Source organism: Pimephales promelas, chromosome 3 (assembly GCF_988280905.1).
Source record: "Pimephales promelas chromosome 3, fPimPro1.hap1.1, whole genome shotgun sequence".
NCBI lineage: Eukaryota > Metazoa > Chordata > Actinopteri > Cypriniformes > Leuciscidae > Pimephales > Pimephales promelas.
Window position 1 is genome coordinate 25104939 of NC_142771.1, and position 24367 is coordinate 25129305.

General features: G+C 38.8%; 1 long non-coding RNA gene across 2 annotated transcripts; it reads left to right on the plus strand.

The window, feature by feature from the left end:
• The first annotated feature begins 2224 nt into the window (after nucleotides 1-2224).
• On the plus strand, nucleotides 2225-7981 carry LOC148982018 (uncharacterized). Of its 2 annotated transcripts, XR_016155126.1 has the most exons (5): nucleotides 2225-2849; nucleotides 4002-4071; nucleotides 4214-4278; nucleotides 5961-6035; nucleotides 7806-7981. It is a non-coding gene; the product is annotated as an uncharacterized LOC148982018 (long non-coding RNA). The 2 variants fall into 2 exon arrangements; XR_016155125.1 differs by lacking the exon at nucleotides 2225-2849 and having other exon boundaries at nucleotides 2860-4071.
• Nucleotides 7982-24367: the final 16386 nt, after the last annotated feature.

Here is a 24367-nt window from a genome sequence, read left to right on the forward strand (position 1 = left end):
AGCCAACGTCTCCTGAGAACGTCATACGTCAAAAACTGACATTTAGTCGTGAGGTATGGTGACCAAAACCCAACATGTTCTTAACGTGATAATGCATCGTCCACACAACGTCAAATTCTAACATCATTAGACGTTGATATTTTGTTAGTTTCAGGTTGTGGTATTTACTAACCAAAATACAACATCAAGCCAACGTCTCAACACAACGTCCTATGACAAACATTTATTTGTGATGTGTGGTGACCAAACCCCAACATCATGTTGACGTCATAATGTTGATGTCCGCACAATGTCAAATTCTGAAAACATTAGATGTTGTTATTTTATTGGTTTTAGGTTGTGGTATTAACTAACCAAAATACAACGTCAAGCCAACATCTTGAGACAATGTCATATTTACGTCAAACATTGACATTTAATCGTTAGGTATGGTGACCTTAAAAATCTTAAAAATCTCCTTAACGTCATAATGATAACTTCAACACAATGTCAAATTCTAACATCATTAGACGTTGATATTTTGTTATTTTTAGGTTGTGTTGTAAAGTAACTAAAATCCAACGTTGAGCCAATGTTTCAAACCAATATCACATTGACGTCAAATACTGACATTTAGTGGTGAGGTATGGTGACCAAAATGAAACGCCACCTTGATGTCATTATGGTAACGTCCATATAACGTCAATTCTAACATCATTAGACGTTAATATTTTGTTGGTTTTAGGTTGTGATTTAACTAACCAAAATACAATATCAAACCAACATCTCCAGACAATGTCATATTTAAGTCAAACATTGACATTTAGTCGTTATGTATGGTGACCACAACCTAACATCTCCTTAACGTCATAACATCCACACAATGTCAAATTCTAACATCATTAGACGTTGATCTTTTATTATTTTAAGGTTGTGTTGTAAAGTAACTAAAATCCAATGTTGAGCCAACGTCTCAAACCAACATCATATTGTTGTCAAATACTGACATTTAGTCATGAGGTATAGTGACCAAAAATCCACGTCTCTTCAACGTCATTATGATAACGTTAAATTCTAACATCATTAGACGTTGTTCTTTTGTTATTTTTAGGTTGAGTTGTAAAGTATCTAAAATCCAACATTGAGCCAACGTTTCAAGCTAACGTCATAATGATGTCAAATATTATGTTTTGTTGGGTCACAATCTCACTCCTAAATTGTCATGAGGTACAGTATGGTGGTCTAAACCCAGCAATGTCACTATGTTAACATCTAGACAACACAACATTCCATTATTAGATGTTTTTGTTTTGTTGACTGCACATCATGGTTAGCCTACTAAACAAAACACAAATGTCAGCATGCTAATGTACATATACATCTTAAATAGGATACATCAACATTAGACATATTTGGTATGATTTCAGTTGTGGTCTTGGGTAAGAGAAATTCAATGTCTAAAATACACTAACTTCATACTTATGAATAATTCAGACTGAAGTCTTTGTGACCTAAACGTCAAACTTACTGTAAGCATTGCTCTTTATTGGTGATAGTTTGGATTATCCATAGATTTTCTTGTTCATGCAAGTGTAATAGATCAAGTTGACCCAGTGTGTTCCCTGTCAGAAGAACAAGCTCTTCACCAGGAGTGTGCTGATCTAAAAATGAATGAAGTACTACATGCAAGCATGCAACTGAAAGACTGAAGGTGTGCCCAACACACATTGGTTTGGGATTTATTAATGGTTTATTCTTATGTCTACAATATTGAATCATGAACCACCCTGTGTTATTTTGCATATTTACAAAAAAAATCAGCTGGGTTGATGCTCAAAATTATGTTGTTTGCAGGTGTATACAGTACACTTTATTCAATTTGGAGAAGCACATTCCCGGCAAGATTTACATTCTCACAAGAGGGAAAGACTTTATGGTTCAAAATTGGATGATCTACATTATGGAACAGCAAATAAGTTGTGCATTTGGGTAATCAAAATCTCGGTAACACTTTACAATAAGGTTCATTAGTAACTACATACATTAACTAAGAATAAAAAATACTTCTTCAGCATTTGTTAATTTCAACATTTACTAATATTTTATTAAAATCTTGTTAACATTAGTTAGTGCACTGTGAACTATGAACAAGCAATGAACAACTGGATTTAAATGTATTGCTCATGGTTAGTTCATGTTAGTTATTACATTAACTAATGTTTAATAAATGAACCTTATTGTAAAGTGTTTCCAAAATCTCCAAAGTCACAATACAGCAGTTTATTGGAGACTAATGAATTCAGAATTCAGGCAGTGACAGGGTAACAGTATGAGTAATCATCTGTATAGCATATGTCCAACAACCTGACAGTTTTATCTTTTTAATTAGGGCTACTTATCAGGTGAGTTGGACCTCATGGACCTGAAATTTTAGTTATAGCGTATATAACACATATGGCCTTCATTTGGATTCCATGAGAAACAGACATACATTGCACCCAATTTCTTTATCAAGTTGTGCTTAACAGTGCAGCTGTCAGACAAACGCAGTAGTTATTTTTAATAATGATAATAATATGAATAACAATAATAATAAAATCAATTTAGCCTATTGAAGTGTGCAACAGTTTTTAGAATGTTGCAGGTAACCCAAGAAATTTTAAATGAATCCCTAACCAATCACAGTTAGGCATCAATTTGAAATTAATTCCTAACCAATCACAGTTAGGCATCAATTTCCTCCGCTCTACCCTCTTGTGGGAAAGACGAAGACCTCCCACCCGTTCCACTCCACTCCAGCAGCCATTATACTGTCTGCGCGGGCACTGGCCTGCACAACTTTCAACGTCTGGATATACCTGCTGTGGAAGGTGAGTGAACAGAGGTAACGAAAATTTAAATAAATATTGGTGTTTATTAGTTTTATTTTATTTTATGTGGACTGGGCTGCGCGAGAATTTCTACCTGGCCTACTATTTAACTACCAAAGCAGTTACCTAGTTGATGTAGTTAAAAGTGACTTTTATATAATAACTAACTACTAGTACAAGTAGTGATATAGGAATGATCCCTCAGCGCACATTTGTCAGACTGAAATGCACGTGCGCCGGCTGTCCGGTTCGCTGGGGGTATGGCCGCTGTTGTTGGAGGAGTCGGGAAACGACTAGCATGTGAATGCATTAATTTATATTAATTTTACAGAGCCCTTCACATGACACGCAAAATATATACACAGTATATATTTTTTTACATAGTGGCTATAACGTTACTTGTCCTTATTTGTCGTGGATTCTAGATCACTGTTGTAAAATGTGCTTGTGGGACGTCAATGTAAGTTATAAGGATTTTCGACAGCCAATTTTAAAATACAAAGAAATAAGCTTAATAATGATATGATTAAATGTTTATTTATCTAGATGAATTGGCAGTAGCCTTAAAAAATGTCATGTGGTCCGAATGTGATTTATTTTATTTTATTTCCTGCTTAACCATTTTATTTTTTACAAGTTCTGGTAACGCTTTACAATACGGGTGCACTTAAGCATTAATTCATACTACTTAACTAATGCACAGATAATCACGAGTCAATGTATGACACAATTATACTGCATCTGCAACTAATAACGTCTATATTAATATTTTAAGTAATATATTAATTAATTGATTAAATGTGCCATAATGTATTAATTCATGAATAATATATTTTATTAACAGTGTAAATAAATGTGTAAATTACCACAATGTATGTACTTCAGTTGTTGGCTTTAATTAATCATTAGCTTATGATTTGCAAGGGTATCATTATTTAAATATTACTAATTGTTAAGTAATATGTCATAGTACAATAATGTGGAAGTCAAAACCAAAATGACATAGCCTATTGCAATTAGTTAATAGTCAATACATTACATATGGCATACATTATCTGTGCAATGTGCATTGTTACCACAGTTCTCCGAAATTAAAGTTTGCCTTTCTTTTGAGTTTTTGTAAATAATGATCTCATGTTTTTGTTTTATAAGGGCAGGCATCAACAGTTGAGGAAATGTCCTTGATAAATCTCTCAACTGCCTGGAGGAAAAGCAGATACCGGTAAGGACATACAGTCATATACTGTATAATGCAATTTTTATAATGTGCAGTGTTTCAATCCCCGTGCGACTTGCAACCGTCATGGGGATACACTGTTAACCTTTTTTGTGTTTAAACTAAAATACTGTTCCTCTAATTTCAGATTAATAGCTTGTCCAATGATGGAGAAATACATTTAAAGGACAATGGGAAAAGGATCATGGAGAAGTAAGTTTTTATATTAGCAGTTCTTGGCAGAATCATGTGTTATTTTATCTGGATGTTGTCACAGACAAGTTGATGAAGTTGACTATCCATCCGTCTGTCTGTTTAATTAGAGATGTGTGTGATGACTAATTTTAAAGTCATTTAAACAGAGGTTTAGTAAGCGACTAGGCTTGCTACGATAGTCGGTGTTGAGGCAGGCATACACGGTGCAAGTTCGGACACTCGTAATGGAGGTCGTATATTGCATTTCAGGAGTCAGTTAACTTGATAATCACGTCAAAACAGCCGGTACACGGCACGACTGTCCTGCACAAATCTTATCTAATATTAATTTCTGTCACTGCTGTGAACTGACCACTGCATAGAATATGAAAAATATGAATATCTTCGTGAATCAGCTGTCAACAACAGGCCTAAACCAGCCATGGTACCAGCACAAAAACACAATCATTAAAATATCGAGACATATTTTTGTCAATATTGCGCACCCCTAATGTAAGGTATTTTTTTATTTTTTTTATTTCTTCAGGTCTTAACAATCCTTAAATTTGCCTTTTAAAAAAGTGTGCATAAACCCTACTGGTAAAAAACAGGCAGACTCCCCGAATTGTTTAAACATTTTTTAAAATTATCGGGAAGTGCTCGGCTTGGCTCGTAATTCCTCTCACACGTTGCGAACATGTGAGCACCATCGATATCCATGCGATCATCGGCGAGCGCGTAAATCTTGAGCCGAACAAGAGTCGACACACAGATCAGCAACATGAGTCAGTTTCTTTCATCACAAGAGTGAGGAGCTGACTGACAAGGTGACTGCGGAATAATGTGTCACAGCGAAATGTAAAAGCGCCTATTTAAGTGAATTTGTCATTGCACTGTTTTGTTGTTGTGTAATTTAAAAATGAAACTAACATGTGCACGGCCACACGTGTCAACGTGCACGGACTGAGCAGAACAGAAATGTACAGAACTCCCTTTGACATGTGTGGCCGTGCACATGTTAGTTTTGTTTTCAAATTAGCACCAATTCACCTTTGGCTAAGCCCCGCCCCCCTAAGTTACTGTTGTTACATCTGTCAAACTTCATCTGCACTCTGCATGGCTTATGCTGTAACAGCTCTTCCTGCTGAAATGTTATCAAACTTTTATAAAGCAGCAAATAAAGTGTCCGATAAAAGTAGGCAAAAGGGGCTGCAATATGCGTTCAAAGGCTATATTCAAGACATACAGGTGAAATGCAAGAAACAACAAGGCATCCAAATACGTTTACATTTGCCTTTAAATTAGCTTTTTAAAAGCCCCGCCAGTGATACCGGTATTGCTGGTGTTGTCCACACGTTGATTAGCCGGTGGGAAAATATCCTCGCCGTCACATACCTATAACTGACTAGTCTAAAATTAACAAACCCGTGCAGTTAAAATAGGAACACTGTGTACATCTGATTCAATTAAAACACTCAATTTACCATTCCAATATGCAATATCCAAATGTGATATTAAATATTTAGATTTTTCTATATGTTTAAATCCTTCCTGACCTTTGGAATCAACACCAGGCCAACAGTGGAACCAGTGTGACATCTAGATATGACAAACTTACTAAACTATAACAATCGTTATATAATGTGTTGTATATAATTAATTATTTGGACATTTCAATTCTCTTCCTTTTGTATCCACAGGTTGATGACAAAGGAGGTAATGGCCAGTTTCAATATGAAGGGCGGGAAAGGAACATCTTTACAATGTTGTCACAGGTAAAAAAAACTATATATATATAGTATATATATATATATATATATATATATTGACGATCATGTGTCCCCAGTGAAGCTGACTTTTAATTTTACGGGCGGCCCTGAGCACACAGCGCTCCTATTCTTCGTCTTCATTAGTTTATGCTCTCTGTTTAACAGTTTTGTCTAATACGTTACTGGATATAACCTGTTGTTGGATAGAACAAAGAAATTAAACTGTATAAGAAGAAGTATTATAGTTTTTGCTTTTATATTATTAGTAACAAACAGGCAAACACTATTAATAGTTTCTCATATTCAGCAAATATACGCATTTATATAATTTAAACAAATCTTTGAATATTAAAAAAAAAAAACATTTAATTTCACAATCCTTGCAGACTTTGCCGAATCCAGCTGTCATATATTCTGAAGTGTACACAGACGTTCAATCCCGGTCAGTCCGTGTGAATAAGTTCAGCTTCACTGGGGACACATGATCGACAAACTTTAAACCTTTGATTTCAAACTATGCTGGCGCTATATTCAGTTGCCCTCTGCCATATTCATGTCATTTACACTGTGTGCTAAATGTAAAATGAGTGTCACGTTGTCTTTATTTGAAAAAAAAAAAAATGTGGTTCCTAGTGCGCACAAACTTACTGAGTGCCAGGTTGATTGCATTATCTTTTTATTCATATTTTTTTCAAACAATTTCTTTATATGTGAAAAATACTGTAATAGCATATAATTACAGAATCAAGAAGTTACAGAATCAAGAAGTTACAATCTAAAATAAGGATGTTAAGGATGTTTAATTTATAGATGTTTTTAATTCATTTGCAGATTATTTATTTAAATATCAATTCATATCTTAGTATATCAGACATGTATCGTTCGTTGCCAGTCTTAATTTTCTTGATAGTGCAAGTGCATCTCAAAATTGGGAAGATCACGATTATGATCATGTATCGTGATTGTTTCTTAAAAGATTGTGATATGAAATTTTGGTAAGAATGCCCACACCTACTCTAACTGTTGTTTTTACATTCAATCTGATGTCTTTTAAATGTTCATTAAGCTTAAGATTAACATTTTTGCTTGGAATGTCTGATCGCCATTTGTGAACAGCATCAAAAGAAATATCTCTCTTTTGATGAGTTACAGCATGTACATGCAAGAATGTTACATGTGTATGGCCCTTAAAGCTAGGGTAGAATTTTTTTTCCAAAAACTTGTTGAAAGTGTGTTCCTATCCTGGTAGCTACTGTATATACATATATAGGATGTCCTACCTGTTTGTCAATATATATATTTGCATACCTCTACGCAACTTGTTTGCAAAGTGAAACGTCATCAACGTGTTCAATATATGCATAGAAATTGAGAATAGAAGCCAAACATTAGCGATTTCTCTTGAACCAACATTTGAAAAGGGTTTTATTTAAAAAAAAATAAAAATAATTATGAAATTGTATTTTTGCTAAATGTTTTTTTTTAACCTTTTTTTTTCATTATTCACATTCATTATTATTGTAATGTCTCACCAGTGAATGAGACACGAGTTAATCTAAAAGCATTGCACTCTCTTCCACCAACTCTTTGGTTATTTGGCTTTTGAGATGCTCTGAATCATTTTGATTGCTTTCCAAGCTAGCTTGTTATTGCTAGCCCCTCTGAAATGTCCTACCCTAGCTTTAAGACTGTTTGGAATTCAATGTTTTAATGCTTAATGTAGTGCATCATATCTTATATTCCCTATAAATTTTATTTTTCAAATATTTCTTACAGAGTGTCTAGAGGACTTCAAAGGAGACGGAGGCAAACATTGGAGCGGCTGTCGCCGTATGTTTAAAATATGCCCCAGACAGGCAGGGGCGGAGGTTGCAGGAAAAAAAAATTGTACGATTTTAGAATAAGGATAATAATGTTAAGTATAAATGGTTGAAAACCTTCTGTTAAAATAATGTAAAAAAAAAAAGAATAAAATAAAAGGTTATTTTATAATCCATTTAATTTCTTTGTCATTTATCTAATAAACATCATTTGTGGATTACAGTTCACTAAAAATTAAATTACTTTTCTGTTTGCTCTTGTCTTAAGATAAATACTTTTGGGTTGTCTTGCATTGGATCTTGACCTCTGTTCGAACCTTGTTGTTACATGAAGTTTCTTTTGATGAAACTTCATGTAGTTTTATGTCATGCCAACAAAATTACCATATATTTCTTTAAAGTTGGAATTTGACAGCTTAATGTTGTGTTTTGACAGATATCTGACATCAAAAATTCATTGTCTGTCCACGGTTGGACGTCAGCCCAACATGTGAGTTTGATGTTTAGCTTAACATTGGGGTCTGACACTTAAAACTGATTCATTTTCAACCAAAAGGCAATGTCCAACGTTGGAGGTTTACCCAACACCGGGTTGACGTAACTCAACATCAGACTGACGTTTATCTTCAATGTTGGACAGACTTTGCAATTTGGTTGAAAATGGAAATCGGGTTGATGTAAAAACCCAATGTCAGACTGACGTCAACATCCAATGTTGGACAGACGTTGCATTTTGGTTGAAAATGAAAATCGGGTTGACGTCATAACCCAACGTCAGTCTGTCGTCAATATCCAACGTTGGACAGATGTTGCATTTTGGTTGGAAATGAAAATCAGGTTGACGTCATAACCCAACGTCAGTCTGTCGTCAATATCCAACGTTGGACAGACGTTGCATTTTGATTGGATATGAAAATCGGGTTGACGTCATAACCCGACGTCATAACCCAACGTCAGTCTGTCGTCAATATCCAACGTTGGACAGACGTTGCATTTTGATTGGATATGAAAATCGGGTTGACGTCATAACCCGACGTCATAACCCAACGTCAGTCTGTCGTCAATATCCAACGTTGGACAGACGTTGCATTTTGATTGGATATGAAAATCGGGTTGACGTCATAACCCGACGTCATAACCCAACGTCAGTCTGTCGTCAATATCCAACGTTGGACAGACGTTGCATTTTGATTGGATATGAAAATCGGGTTGACGTCATAACCCAACGTCAGTCTGTCGTCAATATCCAACGTTGGACAGACGTTGCATTTTGATTGGATATGAAAATCGGGTTGACGTCATAACCCGACGTCATAACCCAACGTCAGTCTGTCGTCAATATCCAACGTTGGACAGACGTTGCATTTTGATTGGATATGAAAATCGGGTTGACGTCATAACCCGACGTCATAACCCAACGTCAGTCTGTCGTCAATATCCAACGTTGGACAGACGTTGCATTTTGATTGGATATGAAAATCGGGTTGACGTCATAACCCGACGTCATAACCCAACGTCAGTCTGTCGTCAATATCCAACGTTGGACAGACGTTGCATTTTGATTGGATATGAAAATCGGGTTGACGTCATAACCCAACGTCAGTCTGTCGTCAATATCCAACGTTGGACAGACGTTGCATTTTAATTGGATATGACAATCGGGTTGACGTCATAACCCAACGTCAGAGTAACGTTGGATTCTGACGTCAACCCGATTTTCATATCCAATCAAATTGCAACGTCTACCCAACGTTAGGGTCCAACGTCAATATAACGTCATATTGACGTCCAGTGCCTGCTGGGGAGATATGGAAACTCAAAATTTCGACCAGAAAAAAAAAAACGACAGTGTTACCCCTTACGTTTTTTTTTGGGGCGAAAAATTAAGTATCCCCAATCATCTTGAAACTCTGGATTATGATAGAGGGCCATGAGACTTAGACCTGAGTGCAAAAATGGAGGCTCTACACCCTTCCAGAGCTGAGATATGGAAACTCAAAATTTCGACCAGAAAAAAAAACCGTCAGTGTTACCCCTTACGTTTTTTTTGGGGGGGGCGAAAAATTAAGTATCCCCAATTTTCTCGAAACTCTGGATTATGATAGAGGGCCATGAGACTTAGACCTGAGTGCAAAAATGGAGGCTCTAGACCCTTCCAGAGCTGAGATATGGAAACTCAAAATTTCGACCAGAAAAAAAAACGACAGTGTTACCCCTTACGTTTTTTTTTTTGGGCGAAAAATTAAGTATCCCCAATTTTCTCGAAACTCTGGATTATGATAGAGGGCCATGAGACTTAGACCTGAGTGCAAAAATGGAGGCTCTAGACCCTTCCAGAGCTGAGATATGGAAACTCAAAATTTCGACCAGAAAAAAAAAACGACAGTGTTACCCCTTACGTTTTTTTTTTTTGGGCGAAAAATTAAGTATCCCCAATCGTCTTGAAACTCTGGATTATGATAGAGGGCCATGAGACTTAGACCTGAGTGCAAAAATGGAGGCTCTACACCCTTCCAGAGCTGAGATATGGAAACTCAAAATTTCGAACAGAAAAAAAAACGACAGTGTTACCCCTTACGTTTTTTTTGGGGGGGCGAAAAATTAAGTATCCCTAATTTTTTTCGAAACTCTGGATTATGATAGAGGGCCATGAGACTTAGACCTGAGTGCAAAAATGGAGGCTCTACACCCTTCCAGAGCTGAGATATGGAAACTCAAAATTTCGAACAGAAAAAAAAACGACAGTGTTACCCCTTACGTTTTTTTTTGGGGGGGCGAAAAATTAAGTATCCGTAATTTTCTCGAAACTCTGGATTATGATAGAGGGCCATGAGACTTAGACCTGAGTGCAAAAATGGAGGCTCTAGACCCTTCCAGAGCTGAGATATGGAAACTCAAAATTTCGAACAGAAAAAAAAACCACAGTGTTACCCCTTACGTTTTTTTTTTTGGGCGAAAAATTAAGTATCCCCAATCGTCTTGAAACTCTGGATTATGACAGAGGGCCATGAGACTTAGACCTGAGTGCAAAAATGGAGGCTCTAGACCCTTCCAGAGCTGAGATATGGAACCTCAAAATTTCGACCAGAAAAAAAAACGACAGTGTAACCCCTTACGTTTTTTTTGGGGGGGCGAAAAATTAAGTATCCCCAATTTTCTCGAAACTCTGGATTATGAAAGAGGGCCATGAGACTTAGACCTGAGTGCAAAAATGGAGGCTCTAGACCCTTCCAGAGCTGAGATATGGAAACTCAAAATTTCGACCAGAAAAAAAAACGACAGTGTTACCCCTTACGTTTTTTTTTTTTTTGGGCGAAAAATTAAGTATCCCCAATCGTCTTGAAACTCTGGATTATGACAGAGGGCCGTGAGACTTAGACCTGAGTGCAAAAATGGAGGCTCTAGACCCTTCCAGAGCTGAGATATGGAAACTCAAAATTTCGACCAAAAAAAAAAACCACAGTGTTACCCCTTACGTTTTTTTTTTGGGCGAAAAATTAAGTATCCCCAATCTTCTTGAAACTCTGGATTATGATAGAGGGCCATGAGACTTAGACCTGAGTGCAAAAATGGAGGCTCTTGACCCTTCCAGAGCTGAGATATGGAAACTCAAAATTTCGAACAGAAAAAAAAACGACAGTGTTACCCCTTACGTTTTTTTTTGGGGGGGCGAAAAATTAAGTATCCCCAATTTTCTCGAAACTCTGGATTATGATAGAGGGCCATGAGACTTAGACCTGAGTGCAAAAATGGAGGCTCTACACCCTTCCAGAGCTGAGATATGGAAACTCAACATTTCGAACAGAAAAAAAAACGACAGTGTTACCCCTTACGTTTTTTTTGGGGGGGCGAAAAATTAAGTATCCCTAATTTTCTCGAAACTCTGGATTATGATAGAGGGCCATGAGACTTAGACCTGAGTGCAAAAATGGAGGCTCTAGACCCTTCCAGAGCTGAGATATGGAAACTCAAAATTTCGAACAGAAAAAAAAACCACAGTGTTACCCCTTACGTTTTTTTTGGGGGAGCGAAAAATTAAGTATCTCCAATCGTCTTGAAACTCTGGATTATGATAGAGGGCCATGAGACTTAGACCTGAGTGCAAAAATGGAGGCTCTAGACCCTTCCAGAGCTGAGATATGGAAGCTCAAAATTTCGACCAGAAAAAAAAACGACAGTGTTACCCCTTACGTTTTTTTTGGGGGGGCGAAAAATTAAGTATCCCCAATTCTCTCGAAACTCTGGATTATGATAGAGGGCCATGAGACTTAGACCTGAGTGCAAAAATGGAGGCTCTAGACCCTTCCAGAGCTGAGATATGGAAATTCAAAATTTCGACCAGAAAAAAAAACGACAGTGTTACCCCTTACGTTTTTTTTTTTGGGCGAAAAATTAAGTATCCCAAATCGTCTTGAAACTCTGGATTATGACAGAGGGCCATGAGACTTAGACCTGAGTGCAAAAATGGAGGCTCTAGACCCTTCCAGAGCTGAGATATGGAAACTCAAAATTTCGACCAGAAAAAAAAACGACAGTGTTACCCCTTACGTTTTTTTTTTTGGGCGAAAAATTAAGTATCCCCAATTTTCTCGAAACTCTCTAGACCCTTCCAGAGCTGAGATATGGAAACTCAAAATTTCGACCAGAAAAAAAAAACGACAGTGTTACCCCTTACGTTTTTTTTGGGGGGGCGAAAAATTAAGTATCCCCAATTTTCTCGAAACTCTGGATTATGATAGAGGGCCATGAGACTTAGACCTGAGTGCAAAAATGGAGGCTCTAGACCCTTCCAGAGCTGAGATATGGAAACTCAAAATTTCGACCAGAAAAAATAAACGACAGTGTTACCCCTTACGTTTTTTTTTTTGGGCGAAAAATTAAGTATCCCCAATTTTCTCGAAACTCTGGATTAAGATAGAGGGCCATGAGCCTTAGACCTGAGTGCAAAAATGGAGGCTCTAGACCCTTCCAGAGCTGAGATATGGAACCTCAAAATTTCGACCAGAAAAAAAAAACGACAGTGTTACCCCTTACGTTTTTTTTGGGGGGGCGAAAAATTAAGTATCCCCAATTTTCTCGAAACTCTGGATTATGATAGAGGGCCATGAGACTTAGACCTGAGTGCAAAAATAGAGGCTCTAGACCCTTCCAGAGCTGAGATAAGGAAACTCAAAATTTCGACCAGAAAAAAAAAACGACAGTGTTACCCCTTACGTTTTTTTTGGGGGGGCGAAAAATCAAGTAACCCCAATTTTCTCGAAACTCTGGATTATGATAGAGGGCCATGAGACTTAGACCTGAGTGCAAAAATGGAGGCTCTAGACCCTTCCAGAGCTGAGATATCGAAACTCAAAATTTCGACCAGAAAAAAAAACGACAGTGTTACCCCTTACGTTTTTTTTTTTTGGGCGAAAAATTAAGTATCCCCAATTTTCTCGAAACTCTGGATTATGATAGAGGGCCATGAGACTTAGACCTGAGTGCAAAAATGTAGGCTCTAGACCCTTCCAGAGCTGAGATATGGAACCTCAAAATTTCGACCAGAAAAAAAACCCGACAGTGTTACCCCTTACGTTATTTTTTGGGGGGGCGAAAAATTAAGTATCCCCAATTTTCTCGAAACTCTGGATTATGATAGAGGGCCATGAGACTTAGACCTGAGTGCAAAAATGGAGGCTCTAGACCCTTCCAGAGCTGAGATATGGAAACTCAAAATTTCGACCAGAAAAAAAAAACGACAGTGTTACCCCTTACGTTTTTTTTTTTTGGGCGAAAAATTAAGTATCCCCAATTTTCTCGAAACTCTGGATTATGATAGAGGGTCATGAGCCTTAGACCTGAGTGCAAAAATGGAGGCTCTAGACCCTTCCAGAGCTGAGATATGCAACCTCAAAATTTCGACCAGAAAAAAAACAACGACAGTGTTACCCCTTACGTTTTTTTTTGGGGGGGCGAAAAATTAAGTATCTCCAATTTTCTCGAAACTCTGGATTATGAAAGAGGGCCATGAGACTTAGACCTGAGTGCAAAAATGGAGGCTCTAGACCCTTCCAGAGCTGAGATATGGAAACTCAAAATTTCGACCAGAAAAAAAAACGACAGTGTTACCCCTTACGTTTTTTTTTTTTGGGCGAAAAATTAAGTATCCCCAATCGTCTTGAAACTCTGGATTATGACAGAGGGCCATGAGACTTAGACCTGAGTGCAAAAATGGAGGCTCTAGACCCTTCCAGAGCTGAGATATGGAAACTCAAAATTTCGACCAGAAAAAAAAACGACAGTGTTACCTCTTACGTTTTTTTATTTGGGGGCGAAAAATTAAGTATCCCCAATCTTCTTGAAACTCTGGATTATGATTGAGGGCCATGAGACTTAGACCTGAGTGCAAAAATGGAGGCTCTAGACCCTTCCAGAGCTGAGATATGGAAACTCAAAATTTCGAACAGAAAAAAAAAACGACAGTGTTACCCCTTACGTTTTTTTGGGGGGGGGGCGAAAAATTAAGTATCCCCAATTTTCTCGAAACTCTGGATTATGATAGAGGGCCATGAGACTTAGACCTGAGTGCAAAAATGGAGGCTCTAGACCCTTCCAGAGCTGAGATATGGAAACTCAAAATTTCGAATAGAAAAAAAAAACGACAGTGTTACCCCTTACGTTTTTTTTGGAGGGGCGAAAAATTAAGTATCCCCAATCGTCTTGAAACTCTGGATTATGACAGAGGGCCATGAGACTTAGACCTGAGTGCAAAAATGGAGGCTCTAGACCCTTCCAGAGCTGAGATATGGAAACTCAAAATTTCGACCAGAAAAAAAAACGACAGTGTTACCCCTTACGTTTTTTTTTTTGGGCGAAAAATTAAGTATCCCCAATTTTCTCGAAACTCTGGATTATGATAGAGGGCCATGAGCCTTAGACCTGAGTGCAAAAATGGAGGCTCTAGACCCTTCCAGAGCTGAGATATGGAACCTCAAAATTTCGACCAGAAAAAAAAAACGACAGTGTTACCCCTTACGTTTTTTTTGGGGGGGCGAAAAATTAAGTATCCCCAATTTTCTCGAAACTCTGGATTATGATAGAGGGCCATGAGACTTAGACCTGAGTGCAAAAATAGAGGCTCTAGACCCTTCCAGAGCTGAGATAAGGAAACTCAAAATTTCGACCAGAAAAAAAAAACGACAGTGTTACCCCTTACGTTTTTTTTGGGGGGGCGAAAAATTAAGTATCCCCAATCGTCTTGAAACTCTGGATTATGACAGAGGGCCATGAGACTTAGACCTGAGTGCAAAAATGGAGGCTCTAGACCCTTCCAGAGCTGAGATATGGAAACTCAAAATTTCGACCAGAAAAAAAAACGACAGTGTTACCCCTTACGTTTTTTTTTTTGGGCGAAAAATTAAGTATCCCCAATTTTCTCGAAACTCTGGATTATGATAGAGGGCCATGAGCCTTAGACCTGAGTGCAAAAATGGAGGCTCTAGACCCTTCCAGAGCTGAGATATGGAACCTCAAAATTTCGACCAGAAAAAAAAAACGACAGTGTTACCCCTTACGTTTTTTTGGGGGGGGCGAAAAATTAAGTATCCCCAATTTTCTCGAAACTCTGGATTATGATAGAGGGCCATGAGACTTAGACCTGAGTGCAAAAATAGAGGCTCTAGACCCTTCCAGAGCTGAGATAAGGAAACTCAAAATTTCGACCAGAAAAAAAAAACGACAGTGTTACCCCTTACGTTTTTTTTGGGGGGGCGAAAAATCAAGTAACCCCAATTTTCTCGAAACTCTGGATTATGATAGAGGGCCATGAGACTTAGACCTGAGTGCAAAAATGGAGGCTCTAGACCCTTCCAGAGCTGAGATATGGAAACTCAAAATTTCGACCAGAAAAAAAAAACGACAGTGTTACCCCTTACGTTTTTTTTTTTTGGGCGAAAAATTAAGTATCCCCAATTTTCTCGAAACTCTGGATTATGATAGAGGGTCATGAGCCTTAGACCTGAGTGCAAAAATGGAGGCTCTAGACCCTTCCAGAGCTGAGATATGCAACCTCAAAATTTCGACCAGAAAAAAAAACGACAGTGTTACCCCTTACGTTTTTTTTTGGGGGGGCGAAAAATTAAGTATCTCCAATTTTCTCGAAACTCTGGATTATGAAAGAGGGCCATGAGACTTAGACCTGAGTGCAAAAATGGAGGCTCTAGACCCTTCCAGAGCTGAGATATGAAAACTCAAAATTTCGACTAGAAAAAAAAACGACAGTGTTACCCCTTACGGTTTTTTTTTTTTGGGCGAAAAATTAAGTATCCCCAATCGTCTTGAAACTCTGGATTATGACAGAGGGCCATGAGACTTAGACCTGAGTGCAAAAATGGAGGCTCTAGACCCTTCCAGAGCTGAGATATGGAAACTCAAAATTTCGACCAGAAAAAAAAACGACAGTGTTACCTCTTACGTTTTTTTATTTGGGGGCGAAAAATTAAGTATCCCCAATCTTCTTGAAACTCTGGATTATGATTGAGGGCCATGAGACTTAGACCTGAGTGCAAAAATGGAGGCTCTAGACCCTTCCAGAGCTGAGATATGGAAACTCAAAATTTCGAACAGAAAAAAAAACGACAGTGTTACCCCTTACGTTTTTTTGGGGGGGGCGAAAAATTAAGTATCCCCAATTTTCTCGAAACTCTGGATTATGATAGAGGGCCATGAGACTTAGACCTGAGTGCAAAAATGGAGGCTCTAGACCCTTCCAGAGCTGAGATATGGAAACTCAAAATTTCGACCAGAAAAAAAAACGACAGTGTTACCACTTACGTTTTTTTTTTTGGACGAAAAATTAAGTATCCCCAATTTTCTTGAAACTCCGGATAATGATAGAGGGCCATGAGACTTAGACCTGAGTGCAAAAATGGAGGCTCTAGACCCTTCCAGAGCTGACATATGGAAACTCAAAATTTCGACCAGAAAAAAAAAACGACAGTGTTACCCCTTACGTTTTTTTGGGGGGGGCGAAAAATCAAGTAACCCCAATTGTCTCGAAACTCTGGATTATGATAGAGGGCCATGAGACTTAGACCTGAGTGCAAAAATGGAGGCTCTAGACCCTTCCAGAGCTGAGATATCGAAACTCAAAATTTCGATCAGAAAAAAAAACGACAGTGTTACCCCTTACGTTTCTTTTTTTTGGGCGAAAAATTAAGTATCCCCAATTTTCTCGAAACTCTGGATTATGACAGAGGGCCATGAGACTTAGACCTGAGTGCAAAAATGGAGGCTCTAGACCCTTCCAGAGCTGAGATATGGAAACTCAAAATTTCGACCATAAAAAAAAAAACGACAGTGTTACCCCTTACGTTTTTTTTTGGGGCGAAAAATTAAGTATCCCCAATCATCTTGAAACTCTGGATTATGATAGAGGGCCATGAGACTTAGACCTGAGTGCAAAAATGGAGGCTCTACACCCTTCCAGAGCTGAGATATGGAAACTCAAAATTTCGACCAGAAAAAAAAAACGTCAGTGTTACCCCTTACGTTTTTTTGGGGGGGGCGAAAAATTAAGTATCCCCAATTTTCTCGAAACTCTGGATTATGATAGAGGGCCATGAGACTTAGACCTGAGTGCAAAAATGGAGGCTCTAGACCCTTCCAGAGCTGAGATATGGAAACTCAAAATTTCGACCAGAAAAAAAAACGACAGTGTTACCCCTTACGTTTTTTTTTTTTTGGGCGAAAAATTAAGTATCCCCAATTTTCTCGAAACTCTGGATTATGATAGAGGGCCATGAGACTTAGACCTGAGTGCAAAAATGGAGGCTCTAGACCCTTCCAGAGCTGAGATATGGAAACTCAAAATTTCGACCAGAAAAAAAAAAACGACAGTGTTACCCCTTACGTTTTTTTTTTTTGGGCGAAAAATTAAGTATCCCCAATCTTCTTGAAACTCTGGATTATGATAGAGGGCCATGAGACTTAGACCTGAGTGCAGAAATGGAGGCTCTAGACCCTTCCAGAGCTGAGATATGGAAACTCAAAATTTCGACCAGAAAAAAAAACGACAGTGTTACCCCTTACGTTTTTTTGGGGGGGGGTGGAATTAAGTATCCCCAATTTTCTCGAAACTCTGGATTATGATAGAGGGCCATGAGACTTAGACCTGAGTGCAAAAATGGAGGCCCTAGACCCTTCCAGAGCTGAGATATGGAAACTCAAAATTTCGAACAGAAAAAAAAAACGACAGTGTTACCCCTTACGTTTTTTTTGGGTGGGCGAAAAATTAAGTATCCCCAATTTTCTCGAAACTCTGGATTATGATAGAGGGCCATGAGACTTAGACCTGAGTGCAAAAATGGAGGCCCTAGACCCTTGCAGAGCTGAGATATGGAAACTCAAAATTTCGACCAGAAAAAAAAACGACAGTGTTACCCCTTACGTTTTTTTGGGGGGGGCGAAAAATTAAGTATCCCCAATTTTCTCGAAACTCTGGATTATGATAGAGGGCCATGAGACTTAGACCTGAGTGCAAAAATGGAGGCTCTAGACCCTTCCAGAGCTGAGATATGGAAACTCAAAATTTCGAAAAGAAAAAAAAAACACAGTTTTACCCCTTACGTTTTTTTTGGGGGGGCGAAAAATTAAGTATCTCCAATCGTCTTGAAACTCTGGATTATGACAGAGGGCCATGAGACTTAGACCTGAGTGCAAAAATTGAGGCTCTAGACCCTTCCAGAGCTGAGATATGGAAACTCAAAATTTCGACCAAAAAAAAAAAACGACAGTGTTACCCCTTACGTTTTTTTTTTTAGGCGAAAAATTAAGTATCCCCAATCTTCTTGAAACTCTGGATTATGATAGAGGGCCACGAGACTTAGACCTGAGTGCAAAAATGGAGGCTCTAGACCCTTCCAGAGCTGAGATATGGAAACTCAAAATTTCGACCAGAAAAAAAAAACGACAGTGTTACCCCTTACGTTTTTTTTTTTTGGGCGAAAAATTAAGTATCCCCAATCGTCTTGAAACTCTGGATTATGACAGAGGGCCATGAGACTTAGACCTGAGTGCAAATATGGAGGCTCTAGACCCTTCCAGAGCTGAGATATGGAAACTCAAAATTTCGAACAGAAAAAAAAACGACAGTGTTACCCCTTACGTTTTTTTTGGGGGGGCGAAAAATTAAGTATCCCCAATTTTCTCGAAATTCTGGATTATGATAGAGGGCCATGAGACTTAGACCTGAGTGCAAAAATGGAGGCTCTAGACCCTTCCAGAGCTGAGATATGGAAACTCAAAATTTCGACCAGAAAAAAAAAAAAAACGACAGTGTTACCCCTTACGTTTTTTTTGGGTGGGCGAAAAATTAAGTATCCCCAATTTTCTCGAAACTCTGGATTATGATAGAGGGCCATGAGACTTAGACCTGAGTGCAAAAATGGAGGCTCTAGACCCTTGCAGAGCTGAGATATGGAAACTCAAAATTTCGACCAGAAAAAAAAACGACAGTGTTACCCCTTACGTTTTTTTGGGGGGGGCGAAAAATTAAGTATCCCCAATTTTCTCGAAACTCTGGATTATGATAGAGGGCCATGAGACTTAGACCTGAGTGCAAAAATGGAGGCTCTAGACCCTTCCAGAGCTGAGATATGGAAACTCAAAATTTCGAAAAGAAAAAAAAAAACACAGTTTTACCCCTTACGTTTTTTTTGGGGGGGCGAAAAATTAAGTATCTCCAATCGTCTTGAAACTCTGGATTATGACAGAGGGCCATGAGACTTAGACCTGAGTCCAAAAATTGAGGCTCTAGACCCTTCCAGAGCTGAGATATGGAAACTCAAAATTTCGACCAAAAAAAAAAAACGACAGTGTTACCCCTTACGTTTTTTTTTTTAGGCGAAAAATTAAGTATCCCCAATCTTCTTGAAACTCTGGATTATGATAGAGGGCCACGAGACTTAGACCTGAGTGCAAAAATGGAGGCTCTAGACCCTTCCAGAGCTGAGATATGGAAACTCAAAATTTCGAACAGAAAAAAAAAACGACAGTGTTACCCCTTACGTTTTTTTGGGGGGGGGGGGGGGGCGAAAAATTAAGTATCCCCAATTTTCTCGAAACTCTGGATTATGATAGAGGGCCATGAGACTTAGACCTGAGTGCAAAAATGAAGGCTCTAGACCCTTCCAGAGCTGAGATATGGAAACTCAAAATTTCGACCAGAAAAAATAAACGACAGTGTTACCCCTTACGTTTTTTTTTTTTGGGCGAAAAATTAAGTATCCCCAATTTTCTCGAAACTCTGGATTATGATAGAGGGCCATGAGACTTAGACCTGAGTGCAAAAATGGAGGCTCTAGACCCTTCCAGAGCTGAGATATGGAAACTCAAAATTTCGACCAGAAAAAAAAAACGACAGTGTTACCCCTTACGTTTTTTTTTTTTTGGGCGAAAAATTAAGTATCCCCAATCGTCTTGAAACTCTGGATTATGACAGAGGGCCATGAGACTTAGACCTGAGTGCAAATATGGAGGCTCTAGACCCTTCCAGAGTTGAGATATGGAAACTCAAAATTTCGACCAGAAAAAAAAAACGACAGTGTTACCCCTTACGTTTTTTTTTTTTTGGGCGAAAAATTAAGTATCCCCAATCTTCTTGAAACTCTGGATTATGATAGAGGGCCATGAGACTTAGACCTGAGTGCAAAAATGGAGGCTCTAGACCCTTCCAGAGCTGAGATATGGAAACTCAAAATTTCGAACAGAAAAAAAAACGACAGTGTTACCCCTTACGTTTTTTTTGGGGGGGCGAAAAATTAAGTATCCCCAATTTTCTCGAAATTCTGGATTATGATAGCGGGCCATGAGACTTAGACCTGAGTGCAAAAATGGAGGCTCTAGACCCTTCCAGAGCTGAGATATGGAAACTCAAAATTTCGACCAGAAAAAAAAAAAACGACAGTGTTACCCCTTACGTTTTTTTTGGGGGGGCGAAAAATCAAGTAACCCCAATTTTCTCGAAACTCTGGATTATGATAGAGGGCCATGAGACTTAGACCTGAGTGCAAAAATGGAGGCTCTAGACCCTTCCAGAGCTGAGATATCGAAACTCAAAATTTCGACCAGAAAAAAAAAACGACAGTGTTACCCCTTACGTTTTTTTTGGGGGGGGGGGGCGAAAAATCAAGTAACCCCAATTTTCTCGAAACTCTGGATTATGATAGAGGGCCATGAGACTTAGACCTGAGTGCAAAAATGGAGGCTCTAGACCCTTCCAGAGCTGAGATATGGAAACTCAAAATTTCGACCAGAAAAAAAAAACGACAGTGTTACCCCTTACGTTTTTTTTGGGGGGGCGAAAAATTAAGTATCCCCAATCGTCTTGAAACTCTGGATTATGACAGAGGGCCATGAGACTTAGACCTGAGTGCAAAAATGGAGGCTCTAGACCCTTCCAGAGCTGAGATATGGAAACTCAAAATTTCGACCAGAAAAAAAAACGACAGTGTTACCCCTTACGTTTTTTTTTTGGGCGAAAAATTAAGTATCCCCAATTTTCTCGAAACTCTGGATTATGATAGAGGGCCATGAGCCTTAGACCTGAGTGCAAAAATGGAGGCTCTAGACCCTTCCAGAGCTGAGATATGGAACCTCAAAATTTCGACCAGAAAAAAAAAACGACAGTGTTACCCCTTACGTTTTTTTTGGGGGGGCGAAAAATTAAGTATCCCCAATTTTCTCGAAACTCTGGATTATGATAGAGGGCCATGAGACTTAGACCTGAGTGCAAAAATAGAGGCTCTAGACCCTTCCAGAGCTGAGATAAGGAAACTCAAAATTTCGACCAGAAAAAAAAAACGACAGTGTTACCCCTTACGTTTTTTTTGGGGGGGCGAAAAATCAAGTAACCCCAATTTTCTCGAAACTCTGGATTATGATAGAGGGCCATGAGACTTAGACCTGAGTGCAAAAATTGAGGCTCTAGACCCTTCCAGAGCTGAGATATCGAAACTCAAAATTTCGACCAGAAAAAAAAACGACAGTGTTACCCCTTACGTTTTTTTTTTTTGGGCGAAAAATTAAGTATCCCCAATTTTCTCGAAACTCTGGATTATGATAGAGGGCCATGAGACTTAGACCTGAGTGCAAAAATGTAGGCTCTAGACCCTTCCAGAGCTGAGATATGGAACCTCAAAATTTCGACCAGAAAAAAAACCCGACAGTGTTACCCCTTACGTTATTTTTTGGGGGGGCGAAAAATTAAGTATCCCCAATTTTCTGGAAACTCTGGATTATGATAGAGGGCCATGAGACTTAGACCTGAGTGCAAAAATGGAGGCTCTAGACCCTTCCAGAGCTGAGATATGGAAACTCAAAATTTCGACCAGAAAAAAAAAACGACAGTGTTACCCCTTACGTTTTTTTTTTTTGGGCGAAAAATTAAGTATCCCCAATTTTCTTGAAACTCTGGATTATGATAGAGGGTCATGAGCCTTAGACCTGAGTGCAAAAATGGAGGCTCTAGACCCTTCCAGAGCTGAGATATGGAAACTCAAAATTTCGACCAGAAAAAAAAAACGACAGTGTTACCCCTTACGTTTTTTTTGGGGGGGCGAAAAATTAAGTATCCCCAATCGTCTTGAAACTCTGGATTATGACAGAGGGCCATGAGACTTAGACCTGAGTGCAAAAATGGAGGCTCTAGACCTTTCCAGAGCTGAGATATGGAAACTCAAAATTTCGACCAGAAAAAAAAACGACAGTGTTACCCCTTACGTTTTTTTTTTGGGCGAAAAATTAAGTATCCCCAATTTTCTCGAAACTCTGGATTATGATAGAGGGCCATGAGCCTTAGACCTGAGTGCAAAAATGGAGGCTCTAGACCCTTCCAGAGCTGAGATATGGAACCTCAAAATTTCGACCAGAAAAAAAAAACGACAGTGTTACCCCTTACGTTTTTTTTGGGGGGGCGAAAAATTAAGTATCCCCAATTTTCTCGAAACTCTGGATTATGATAGAGGGCCATGAGACTTAGACCTGAGTGCAAAAATAGAGGCTCTAGACCCTTCCAGAGCTGAGATAAGGAAACTCAAAATTTCGACCAGAAAAAAAAAACGACAGTGTTACCCCTTACGTTTTTTTTGGGGGGGCGAAAAATCAAGTAACCCCAATTTTCTCGAAACTCTGGATTATGATAGAGGGCCATGAGACTTAGACCTGAGTGCAAAAATGGAGGCTCTAGACCCTTCCAGAGCTGAGATATCGAAACTCAAAATTTCGACCAGAAAAAAAAACGACAGTGTTACCCCTTACGTTTTTTTTTTTTGGGCGAAAAATTAAGTATCCCCAATTTTCTCGAAACTCTGGATTATGATAGAGGGCCATGAGACTTAGACCTGAGTGCAAAAATGTAGGCTCTAGACCCTTCCAGAGCTGAGATATGGAACCTCAAAATTTCGACCAGAAAAAAAACCCGACAGTGTTACCCCTTACGTTATTTTTTGGGGGGGGCGAAAAATTAAGTATCCCCAATTTTCTCGAAACTCTGGATTATGATAGAGGGCCATGAGACTTAGACCTGAGTGCAAAAATGGAGGCTCTAGACCCTTCCAGAGCTGAGATATGGAAACTCAAAATTTCGACCAGAAAAAAAAAAACGACAGTGTTACCCCTTACGTTTTTTTTTTTTGGGCGAAAAATTAAGTATCCCCAATTTTCTCGAAACTCTGGATTATGATAGAGGGTCATGAGCCTTAGACCTGAGTGCAAAAATGGAGGCTCTAGACCCTTCCAGAGCTGAGATATGCAACCTCAAAATTTCGACCAGAAAAAAAAAACGACAGTGTTACCCCTTACGTTTTTTTGGGGGGGGGCGAAAAATTAAGTATCTCCAATTTTCTCGAAACTCTGGATTATGAAAGAGGGCCATGAGACTTAGACCTGAGTGCAAAAATGGAGGCTCTAGACCCTTCCAGAGCTGAGATATGGAAACTCAAAATTTCGACCAGAAAAAAAAACGACAGTGTTACCCCTTACGTTTTTTTTTTTTTGGGCGAAAAATTAAGTATCCCCAATCGTCTTGAAACTCTGGATTATGACAGAGGGCCATGAGACTTAGACCTGAGTGCAAAAATGGAGGCTCTAGACCCTTCCAGAGCTGAGATATGGAAACTCAAAATTTCGACCAGAAAAAAAAACGACAGTGTTACCTCTTACGTTTTTTTTTTGGGGGCGAAAAATTAAGTATCCCCAATCTTCTTGAAACTCTGGATTATGATTGAGGGCCATGAGACTTAGACCTGAGTGCAAAAATGGAGGCTCTAGACCCTTCCAGAGCTGAGATATGGAAACTCAAAATTTCGAACAGAAAAAAAAACGACAGTGTTACCCCTTACGTTTTTTTTGGGGGGGGCGAAAAATTAAGTATCCCCAATTTTCTCGAAACTCTGGATTATGATAGAGGGCCATGAGACTTAGACCTGAGTGCAAAAATGGAGGCTCTAGACCCTTCCAGAGCTGAGATATGGAAACTCAAAA